General features: G+C 43.3%; 1 protein-coding gene across 1 annotated transcript in view; it reads left to right on the forward strand.

The window, feature by feature from the left end:
- Nucleotides 1-12,094, forward strand: part of LOC105986363 (core histone macro-H2A.2) — a 33,391-nt gene that overhangs the window by 1,571 nt on the left and 19,726 nt on the right. The gene's annotated exons all lie outside the window — the stretch shown is intronic.

The following is a 12,094-nucleotide window of genomic DNA, read 5'->3' on the forward strand; positions in this document are numbered from 1 at the left end:
CCCTTTCCGGGGCGCCCGGTGCCGACGCGCGCGCGCGCGCGCGGCGCGGCGCTTTCACCGGGAAATGGCGGCCCCTCCGCGCTTCCCTCTCGGGGAAGTCTCGGAAGCCTGCTTTGCGCGGGAAAAATAATCCTCTAAAGAAAAAGGACATCGAAGCAAAGTGGCTGCGACGCCGTGAAGACCCGTGCCAGGCGCACGCCACCAGGGGACTCGCGCGTGGGGCGCCCTGGGGTGGACCAGTCCTGCCATCTCCGGGCTCGCAGCCAGCCATCCAGGTGTGCCCCAGCGCCAGCCCGACCAGCCTCCTGGACGCTCCGAGGCTGCCTTTCCACGCCTTGCCTCGTGGGGGCGCCCTCCGCTCCTGCCCTCTTTGTTTCTCCCAACAATAGCCTTAGGGGCATTGGTCCCGCAAGGATCCAATGTGCTGGCTTCTCCAAGGGTTTCACACAGATCATTGTCCCTGGGGTGAAATGGGTCTCCGTGGGTCTGATTGCTGGGGCACCTGAGTGGGGGAAAGGACCTGAGAAACCCAATGGGTCCTTGTGATGGCAGGGCAATCCTGGGTACAGCAGTCCCAGAGAACACAGGCCAGCCCTGTCCAGCTCAGTGAATTTCAAACACAAGAGCCCACAGACCCAAGGACCACCCCACCCCATTGAGGACCGTCGAGTAGCCGAGTAGCCGGATGGCAATACACTGTTGCAAGTGGTGGCCTGGCTTTTCTCACTTGTGTTTGCATCAGAATACAATTGTACCCTCTCTGTGCAGTTGCTATTGAAGTGGTTCAGGAGAGGAGAGAAAAATGAAACATTAAGAGTGTCTTTATTTTTGTGGTTTCCAAACAAAGCTACCCATAATTCTCAATCCGTTTGTGCTCAATTGCAAGTTCTCTCTTACTTCTTTGGAACAGTGTTCTTAGGTTCAAATTCAGTGTCCAGGGCGCCAAGATTTGTTACTGTGCTTTTAGATTTTTTTTTAATAGCACTGCTTTAGGCCAAGATGATCATATAATAAATATAGGCATTGTCCAGTGGGAAGATATCTCTTGAACCACATAATGTACATCTTTAACACTTTTCTTTCTAGCATGCAGAATCCTTCTTAAAAGATGCTCAGTTTTCTTCTGTTTTTGTTTTTTTTTGTTGTTGTTCTTTTGTTTGTTTCTATCCTAATTGTTCTGTCTCACTTGAACCCATTTACTCTCAGGCTCTCGACATTGTTCCTGGCTTGTGCTATTTCAAAACTCCATGAAAGAACTTACCTCCGTGGATCCAAAATGTGCCAAAGAGGCTGACTATTTTCTCACTGTTCTATCTTCTGTCTAGTTCCTAGGGTTTGTGAGGCGCCTTTGGTTGGCTCTGTCCCAGCAGGTGGGACACCCTGCTAGGTATTGTCTGAGTCAACCAGTCTGTTTTCTCTGCCTCCTGCCAGCAAAGCAGGAGGGGATTTACGTCCCAGGCAACTTTAAATGAAAGCTATCTGTAAATTGCTTAGGGCAAGTGGTGTGCAAAAACTCAACCAATTTCCTTAAGAATGCTTTTCAGTCTTAAGAAATAACCTAAGCTGGGCACCAGTGGTTCACACCTGTAATCCTAAATATTGAGGAGGCTGGGATCTGAGGATCATGGTTCGAAGCCAGCCTCGGCCAGAAAGTCTGTGCGATTCTTATCTCTGCCAAACTACAAAATAAGCTGGAAGTAGAGCTGTGACTGAAGTGGTAGAGTGCTGATAGCTCAGGGATAGTGCCCAAGCAGAGTTCAAGCCACAGGACAGGGAAGGGAGGAAGGAAGGAAGGAAGGAAGGAAGGTACCCTTAAGACTCATGCCCATAATCTTAGCTATTCAAGAGGATGAGATCTGAGGATCCCAGTTAGAAGCCAACCTAAGCAGAAACATCTGTGAGACTCATCTCCAATTAACCATCAAAAAACTAGTGGTGGATCTGTGGCTCAAGTAGTAGAGTTTCAGCCTTAAGCAAAAAAGCCAAGAATAGTGTGAGGCCCTGAGTTCAAGCCTGGCACACACACAAAAATAATAACAATAATAACCTCAAGGTATCGGACACAATCTTGCAGTCTCTAGAAATGCTTTTGCAGAGTGTATATTCCAGAGTTGAACAGAGTGTATGGTTAACAATCATCAACATCAACTGGGGTAGGAGAGAAGATGGAAGTTATACCCTGTTTGCCCCTTAGGCTCCTGACTCAAGCCTAGAAAACAAAATGCAAATTCAAGCAAAATAAGGTAAAAAGTGGTAGTGGAAAGCTAAGGTGAAGACAGGTATGTTCATTTACCAACAGGAGTGTATATTGATAGAGCCAGTTTGATAAGTAGTTTGGCACTCTTAAATGAATGATGTCCACATTGTATGACCTAACCTTTCATTTCTTGTTATCTTAATGAATTAGGCACCCAGTTGGGCACTGTGATTCCCAGAGGTAACCCTCTGCCCCTTTGCAACCACACCTCACATTTCAGCTGACTTTAGGAAAGTGGAAAGCCAAGTCCCTTCCAGACTTAACCCATGCTTTTTTGAAATCCTGTGGCCTCCACATTGCAATGCATGTAAATCTCAAGCAGGTGGAATTTTGGTGAACATGGGATTAGATGAGGAGGGATCCAGAAGTGCTCAACCAGCCTTAGGAAAAGACTGTCCAAGTTTCCCTAGTACCAGATTGGGGACATAGCTCAGGGATAGAGTGATTGTCTAGGGCTAGGCAAGCTCTGGACTCCAACGTCAGCATCACAAGTAAGTAAATAAATGAAAACTTCATTATCACTGCCAGGCTCTGGTAGCTTCCATGAAGGAGAGATATGAAAGATTTTACTCAGTATCTCCTGTTGTGACACACAGCCTCAAGCCCAGTAATCTTAGTCTTGACTCTGAAACAGAGGGATGAATAGAGAGAAACATGATGAAGAAAATACAAGAAGACTGCCTCCTACAAAGTAGTTCTGTGTGCCAGTGCTGGGTCTTGAACTCAGAGCCTCACAGTGTAACTTGACTTTCCTGCTCAAGGTAGTAGCTCTGCCACCCCCTCTACTTCTGCTTTGGTTGGTTAATTGAAATTAAGAGTCTTCTGGTCTTTTCTACCCAGCCTAGCTTTGTTTTGTTGGGGGGGGGGTTGTTTTTGTTTTTTGTTTTTGTCAGTTGGGAACTTGAACTTAGGGCTTGGATGCTTTCCCTGAGCTTCTTTGTGCTCAAGTGCTCTACCACTTGAGCCACAATGCCTCTCCAGGCTAGCTTTGAATTTAAGATCTTCAGATCTTGGTCTCTTGAGTAGCTAAGGTTACAAGCGTGAGCCACCAGCACCCAGCTTATAATGGTTTCTGTGGAAAGGACACATCATAATAGGTTGTGTTTATTAGGTGTTTACTGCCAGCCAGATGTTGCTTTGAGTACTTTATATGTCTGAATTCTAATTCCAACCACAGTTCACAGGGTGATACTATTATTACACCTATCTTACAGAAAAGAAAAGCTAAGAGCCTGCTGTGAGTCACTAGCTACAGACTACATTCATTGGATTAGTGCTGTATGCAAATTTTTATTTTTAAAAATCCTATTTGCATTGCTGTTTTACCTGACATTTTTATTTTCATGACAAATGAAAGATAAAGAGTATCACATTGAGCCACATGACACAGTACTTTAAACTGTCTTGTCACAAAGTATTAAATAAGATAAATTTGGTTTCTCTGAAGCCCTTACTGTTCATCTAACCACCTCACCATCCATCATACTTTGCCCAATTTATTAGACTGTCATTGCCAATTTGGACCCAGGATGGAGTAAGTCATTCAATTCAAAATTCCCATACTGTGAGGGGAATGTGGGCAGACAAATGCACCGACCCCCAGCTAGATACTTACTTCAGCTCACTGTTGGCTCAAGAGGCTTTCTACACTGGCCATTTTTTGTTTTGTTTTGTATTGCCAGTCCTGGGGCTCAAACTCTAGGCCTGGGAACTGTTGGGCTTCCTTTGCTCAAGGCTAGCACTCTACCACTTGAGCCACAGCACCAGCTCCAGCTTTTTCTCAATAGTTTATTGGAGATAAGAGTCTCACGGGGCTGGGAAGGTGGCTCAGTGGTAGAGTGCTTGCCTTGCATGCATGAGGCCCTGGGTTTGATTCCTCAGCACCACATAAGCAGAAAAAGCCAGAAATGGCGCTATGACTCGAGTGCTAGAGAACTAGCCTTGAGCTGAAGAGCTGAGGGACAGTGCCCAGACCCAGAGTTCAGGCCCCATGACCGGCCAAAACAAACAAAAAAAGAGTCTCACCGACTTTCCTTCCTGCACTGGCTTCAAACCATGATCCTCAGATCTCAGTCTCTGGAGTAGCTAGGCTTACAGGTGTAAGCCACTGGCACCCAATAGTGACCATATTTTTTTTAACCCAGAATGACAATATGACATGGTCCAATCAAAGAATTGGGGGGTTATTTCTGGATGTGAGAAGCAGTCTTAATGGTAGAGTTTAGAAGCCTAAATTTAAGGTGTTTCCATGACAATGGGACAAAGATATAAGAGAAAAATCAGACCTATTCTGGATCCCGGACCTGGTCTATGCTGGGCTGGCCCTACCAATCCTCTAGACAGAGAATGAGGCAACTTGTACTTTTGACAACCTCCATTTCTCAATAAAATTAAGGAGTATAGTAGTGGAGGAGTTCACATAGGTAAAATCCAGTAACTTATGCATTGACAGCACAGACCATTAGGTTGGATGATAATTCACTAGGTTCCACATCAGAGTGGTACACTTCCAAGTTGATGACTCTTCTGCAATTTTATTAAAGTAAAAATCCACTCAAGGGGCTGGGACTGTGGCTTAGTGGTAGAGTGCTTGCCTAGCATTCATGAGGCCCTGGGTTCAAATCCCCAGCACCACATAATCAGAAAAAGCCACAAGTGACATTGTGGCTCAAGTGGTAGAGTGCTAGCCTTGAGCTGAAGAGCTGAGGAACAGTGCCCAGGCCCAGAGTTCAGGCCCACAACTGACAAAAAACAAACAACCAGAAAAAGCCAAAAGTGATGCTGTGGCTCAAGTGGTAGAGTGCTAGCCTTGAGCAAAAGAATCTCAGAAGAGACAGTGCCTAGGCCCTGAGTTCAAGCCCCAGGATTGGCCAAAAAAAAAAAAAATCCACTCAAATGTTTCCCCACACCGTCCCATCATTAAACTGAATTTTTTTTGTAAAGATACTATACAGAGGGTTACAGTTACATGTGTAAGGTAATGAGTACATTTCCTATTGAGCATTGTTACCCCCTACATTGATTAAACTGAATTTTTACATTAGCCAATCTGTAGTCAACAATGTAGGTTATTATCTTGGAGTAAGAAAGACATTCCTAGAGGCAAAATTAAGGCAAATTGGGAGCCCACTTTTTCTTTTCTATGATTTTCACGGGCAGTGAGCTAGTGAGTGTAAAGGCAAGCTCTCTGGGTGTGGCTTCCTCTCTGGGTACTTTGTGTCTGCTTGTAACAGGGTCAGGAGGAATGGTTCATTGAGCATCTTCCTGTAACAGTATCATCTTTCTAGCTTGGGAGGACCTTGAAGGTCAGGAAGTGCAATGTTCTTAGGCAGAGCTATGCAGAGCCTGGGGCATGAAAACCACCCAGGTCCCAAGCACTTCCTTCTCCATCCAGGTCAGGTCTCCTCTCATGTGTATTAAATATTAGAGCTCCTACAAACTTTGGTCCAAGCCAAAAAAGAGTTCTGGCCAGGCACTGATGGTGCACACCTAAAATCCTAGTTACTCAGGAGGCTGGGGTCTGAAGATTGAAATTTGAAACCAGCCCAGGAAGAAAAATCCATGAAACTCTTATCTCCAGTTAACCACCAAAAGCTACAAGTAGAGCTGTGGCTCAAGTGATAGAGGGCTAGCTGTGAGCACAAAAGCTCAGGACAGCACTCTGAGTTCAAGCCCTAATACACACACACATGCACGTGCATGCGTGCACACACACACACATCAGAGTCCCAGTGTGCCAAAGTTCAGAGAAATCCTAAAAACCCTCATTTTCCATCTCTTAGTGCCCCTGGCATGGCTAAAGTAAGCACAAATGTTCTGCCTCTGAGTTACAAAAAATGTTCAGGCTTCCCTACTGCTCAGCATAAGTGAAAGGCTTATTTAAAAGGAATGATTTGCAATCATTATATAATTTAAATAAATTGGATTAATGCTTGGTTCTTAAATTCATGGTTAGTTAATTTGGTTAATTTCATCTGCATGTCATTTTGATGAAATTGCATTTGATGTAGCTCTTTACATTATAAATTGTTAATGTGTTTTAACATATATGACGATAAAATTATTGACTATTCTCATTCACTTAAAGGTGGCCCTCAAAGAAAATGGTTTGGAAAGTATTACTTGTGCAATCATGATTTGCCCTTGGAGTTCATAAATGGGAGTGTAATAGAGTAAGAGATTTAGCTGGTGTTACTGAAATGGTTTTTACAGCTACCAAGCAATGCTAACAAATTATTATTATTTTAATACAGTAGTTAGGGTAATACATCAAAATATATGAGAATTCTATTAGGTGTGAAGCTATATAAGAGATTTTCTTCATACCCTTTAAAATACCTTTCTCCACAGAGTTAACATATTTATATTGAATTCCCTGATGGTCTACTTAGTTTTATTTCATGTCATTTTCTTTTCCCAAAGGACAGTTTTGAACTGACAGCAGAAAGCTGCTTCATTTCAGTGTCTACTTCATGTTTCATAAATATTTACAATATAAAATATTCTGAAGCACAGCAGTACCTCGTGTACTAATGGTGGTTCGTATCCATGAGAAAACATTGTGAAGATTAACTGTGAACACATTTCCAAAATGTTCATACCACACCTGAGTCTATTAGGTACAACAGTGTAAATTTCATGCTCATGACCATATCAAAAAACAGTATTTGAAGATTTTTGAAAAATTTACTTCTATCATTAACAATCCATTTAAGGCCTCAATTCTTGATTTTAAATTATATATATGAAAGTATTCTGAATATATATATCCTTCAGAAATATTTCTGAAGGATATGATCTCAAGAATACTTTTGAATAAGCTCTCGTAATTTTAGATCCTTTGGCAAGTTATTCCTTGGTATGACAAAACCTAATACTTGTTCTCTCTCTCTCTCTCTTTGGCTCTGGCTTTCTCTCTGTCTCTCTTTCCCCCCCTCTTCCCCCTCCCCCCCCTTTTTTTGGTCAGTCATGGGGCCTGAACTCTGGGCCTGGACGCTGTCCCTCAGCTCTTCAGCTCAAGGCTAGCACTCTACCACTTGAGCCACAGGGCCACTTCCGGCTTTTTTTTTTCTGCTTATGTGGTGCTGAGGACTCAAACCCAGGGCCTCATGCCTGCAAGGCAAACATTCTACCAATGAGCCATCTTCCCAGCCCTCCTCTCTCTCCTTTTAGGAAACTTTGGGCTATAGGCTGTAGGTCAGTTGTAGAGTGCTTATCTATTGTGCTTGAGATCCTGGATTCAATCACCAGCACTACAAAAATAAATAAATAAAAATGAAAGTCTTTTTCTAGAAGCTTTATTAAAAAGCAGTCATTAAACTGGACATGGTGATATACATCTGTAATCCCAACACTGGAGTCTGTGGCAGGAAAATCATGGTTCCAGGCCAGGCTGGGCTGCACAGTGAGACCCTGTTTCAAAAAGCCAACCAGGGGCTGGGAATGTGGCTTAGTGGCAGAGTGCTTGCCTAGCATGCATGAAGCCCTGGGTTCAATTCCTCAGTACCAAATAAACAGAAAAAGCTGGAAGTGGTGCTGTGGCTCAAGTGGTAGAGAGCTAGCCTTGAGCAAAGGAAGCTCAGAGACATTGCCTAGGCCCTGAGTTCAAGCCCCAGGACTGGCAAAAAAAAGCCAACTAGATAGATAGATAGATAGATAGATAGATAGATAGATAGATAGATAGATAGATAGATAGATAGATATTTAAAATGGTCATTTAAATCAAGGCACTGAAAGCTTCTTGCTAATTTGCTGTGTCTTTTCAGTTTTAAAAAGAAGTGCCAAGAAGTTGTTTAAGGCATAAAAAAAATTGATGCTCTCTTGTCAGCTCTTTATACTTGAAAAAGAGCTTATGTACAAGAAAAATAATGATCTAAAGAATCCAGACCATTTTTTTAGGAAAGCAGTCTGTGTGTGATTAAGTTTTCCACTCTTCACCAAAAGCAATTTATACAGTAAGGACAAATGCTAAGGGCTTGCCCTTTCTTTTTTTCCTCCCTCCTGGAATTGTAGTATAATTTGAAATATTGTTTGCAAGACTGCCATATGTTGCCACCATGCAGATACAGACACACTGAATTGGAGTCAATTATATCAATGCGTGTTATAAATCTCTTGATATGAAATTTTATAATCTCCAATTATCTTCAGATCGGTTAGTTTCTAATGACTCACCTGATGATAGAAGTGATCTTAATTTTTAATATGGCATTATTATTTAATTATAAGATGGGTGAGCAGTTGTTCCTCGCCAGTATATCCACTTCTAGGCTGATGTCCAAGCAAGGTTTGTTAAGATGTTAAAGGAAAATGACATTTCTAGTTTCCAGTTCAAAATGATGGACTGAGAGCATATGCTGTCCTTCTACACCATGCCCCCTTCTTCCTCCCTAGAGCCTACAGAAATAATGATAAAGATGTGTAATGGTGTAATTAATGGGGCACATCTGTAATCCCAACACTTGAGAGACTATCTCAAATTTGAAGCGGGGGCTGGATTATACATAATGAGTTAATTTAATTAATTTTCAAGCACAGCAACAAAAGAGCAGGACTGGTGTTGGCTATTAGAAAGATCAGAGATAAGAGTGAAAGCAAGCCAGTCATGGTGGGACAGGCCTGTCATCCCAGCACTGGAGAGGATAAGGATGGTGAGTTCAAGACCTGCTTGGGCAACATTTGAAACCCTGACTCCAGATAAAGAAGGAAAGCAAGACGTCGTAAAGATGGGCAGGATGGCAAGTGGGGACTGGTTAAAAGCCTGTCCCTTGAGTAGCTAGGTGAATTAACTTCTCTTCTTTCTCAGCCTCTAGTTGAACTTAAAAATCTGGTGCTCACTGGGCACTGGTGGCTCATGCTTGTAATCTTAGCTACTCAGGACTCTGAGGTCTGAGGATCGTGGTTTGAAGCCAGCTGATAGGAAAGTCCTTAAGATTCTTACCTCCTCCAATAAACCTCCTAAAACAAAACAAAACAAAAACAAAAATGAAAGTGGAACTGTGGCACCAAGTGGCAGAGCTCTAGCCTTGAGCCTTGAACAAAAAGAGCTCAGGGATAGCACTCAAGCCCTGAGTTCAAGCACCAGGACCAACCACAACAACAACAACAAAAATACCTGGTGCTCATCTCTCAAGCTTACAATCTGAAGTTTCCACTCTAAAGAAATCAAATAACTACAGGGCTCATTTAAAGTTTTAAAGATGAGAATGACTCTACAAAATAAATCTCCCCATTCTGGCCGTGGGAGCTTTCATTTCCTTATGGACACCCTAAGGTGATTTCTGTTAGTTGGCAAGCTTGGCATACACTACCAGCAGCCCCAAGTAGAAAGCCTACCTATTAAATACTAGTTACAGAAAGTTCTTCTACTTGCCTGTGGTAATCAACTATGTGCTTCATGCATAAGTGCCAGTGAATAACCAAAGGCCATTAGATGCTTAGGAAATCCAATGCAAAAGGTAAAGATGAAAATAAGTAGAACAACTTAGAGATCAGAAAGTAATCTTTAATTACTAAGCAGTTTGCAGACATGGTACACACATAAAAGAACAGAATGCTATGAGAAAATAACAGAGCTCTTGATATTTACAATAGAATGATTAAATTAGATATTAGAAGGAGCAAAGAAATGAGAGAAAACGGTATAGAAGAGATTTGAAAGCACAATCAGGACATTCAACATCTGGTTTACAGGAAACCCAGGAGAAAAAGTAAATATGAACCTGGGGGATAATAGAGAAAAATGCCCAAGTGATCCGGATTGAACTGACTTCCAAGTGCTGCATGGGATGAATGGAGAAGGGAGGGGGCCCACTACTGGCCTCAAAAGGCTGGAGCAAAATGATTTGGATGCCAGTCAGTGTATATGTACTTAATGATAATCCGATCCAGCATCATTCAATGAATGAAGTTCTGTTCATAAACAAACTTTACTTCTCTATTCTGTTCCTGAAGCATTCAATAAAGTATATAAGGACACCATAGGAAAGGAGTCATGGGATCATGGAGAAGCAGAGAAGGCAGGTCCCAGGATGATGGAGGGAAAAAACAACTCTCATGCATGTGTGGCACTACACAAACCTTCATGTAGCCATATTCTTTCTTCAAACATGTAAACAGACATAATGTATTGTAGGCCTGAAGCTTTGCCTAATCAGAGCAAGATTGCTTAAAAACAGAAGGCAAATAAGTATAAACATTTCAATATTATGCAGATGCATAATATTTCAGTGAGTGCTTTGTCTTTCGATGGTAGACCTACATCATACTCAAACTCCCAGGATGCAAATACAAACTGCCCAAGTTTTGAACTCCTAGCTTCCCAAGACTGAATAAAATGAGAGGAAAGGGTAGCCTACCTGGAAGAGATAGAAGTTTGGGTTATAGTTTCTCCTTACTCCAGGCACAGGGGGCAGAGGTGGTCTTGGGACTTGGAGTCTTCTGAGTGGGCCTTCCCCCTGTGGCTAGGGTAAGTGGAACATGTCAGCTTATATCAGTCCCCTATCCCCACCCCTACATCCCCTAGGAAGTCCTGATGCACTCAGACTGACTGTGGAAAGGGGTCTCAGAGCCCGACACATCAAGAGCCCAAGAGATCTACACCTTGCTGCTAAAAGCACTGTGTCTTCTATTTCTAGGTAAAGCACATCCACCAGTCATCTGGCCCTGCATCCCTGCTCTGGCCCAGGCCCTTATGGAGAGGAAAGCTGAAATCACAGAAGGAAAGGCTTGCCACAAAGTGTGGGGGGCGCGGGGGTGTCTACCATGTGGCAACTTCATGCAGGGTTGGACTGGTAGGGCACAATTCTGACCATTTAGCACACAGAGTGTCGTCCATGGGGCATATGTACCCTGTGATTGGCTTCTCAGGTGGTTTCCTTGGCAACGAGACTTCTTTATCCTCCCCACACAGACTTGCCACGAACTGCAAAAAGCACTTAATTGGCTTAGTGAAATCACTAGCACATCTTTGAAAACCTTCATGGACTTCTGAACCCTAGAACAACTTCTCAAGAAGGCTACGCTAAGCTGGGCGCTGGTGACTCACGCCTGTAATACTAGCTATTCAGGAGGCTGAGATCTGAGGATTGCGGTTCAAAGCCAGCCCTGGCAGGAAAGTCCGTGAGATTCTTATCTCCAATAAACCATTTGAATCCCAGAAGTGGTGCTGTGACTCAAGTGGTAGAGTGCTCACCTTGAGCTGAAGAGCACTGGGACAGCACCCAGGCCCAGAGTTCAAGCCCCATAACCGACCCAAAAAAAAAAAAAAAAAGAAGGCTATGCTTCTTTACCAAAACATTTCAAAGCACATTTCAGAAAAATCAAAAAGTTTAAGCCAGAAGGACTTAAAGGATCAATTTAACCCCCTCTCAGCTTGTATAGAAGAAGCCCCAGAGGCCCAAGCAGGTGACACTGGATGATCACATAGGAGTTATGTAGAAGTCAGACCATACCCAGCTTCCTACTTCCAGGCCTGGGATCTTTTTTTCTCTACTAAGAGCCATTTGCATTTTGAAAACCAGCACTCACCAGCATACACGTGTGGTGTGAGCACAGGGATCATGTAACATTGCCGAAGGCGTCCCCAGCCCCTAGGACAGCGCAGGCCAGCATCAGGTGCTCCATGCTTTCACCGAAGTCTGGCTCCAGTCTCCTCCATGGGTGCTAGTGTGCAGAGCTGGCTCCGGCCACATTCCGTGCATTTGTGACAGTGGCAGGAGGTTCTCAACATGCAACACTGTTTGGCCCTTGTCTCTGTCCAGTAACATTTAGAGGCTATTTTTGCTTACCCTTGATTCATGATTACCAACAACCTGTGTTGGCAAAATGGCATATCAA

The sequence above is a fragment of the Dipodomys ordii genome, unplaced genomic scaffold (assembly GCF_000151885.1).
Source record: "Dipodomys ordii isolate 6190 unplaced genomic scaffold, Dord_2.0 Scaffold34, whole genome shotgun sequence".
Lineage (NCBI taxonomy): Eukaryota > Metazoa > Chordata > Mammalia > Rodentia > Heteromyidae > Dipodomys > Dipodomys ordii.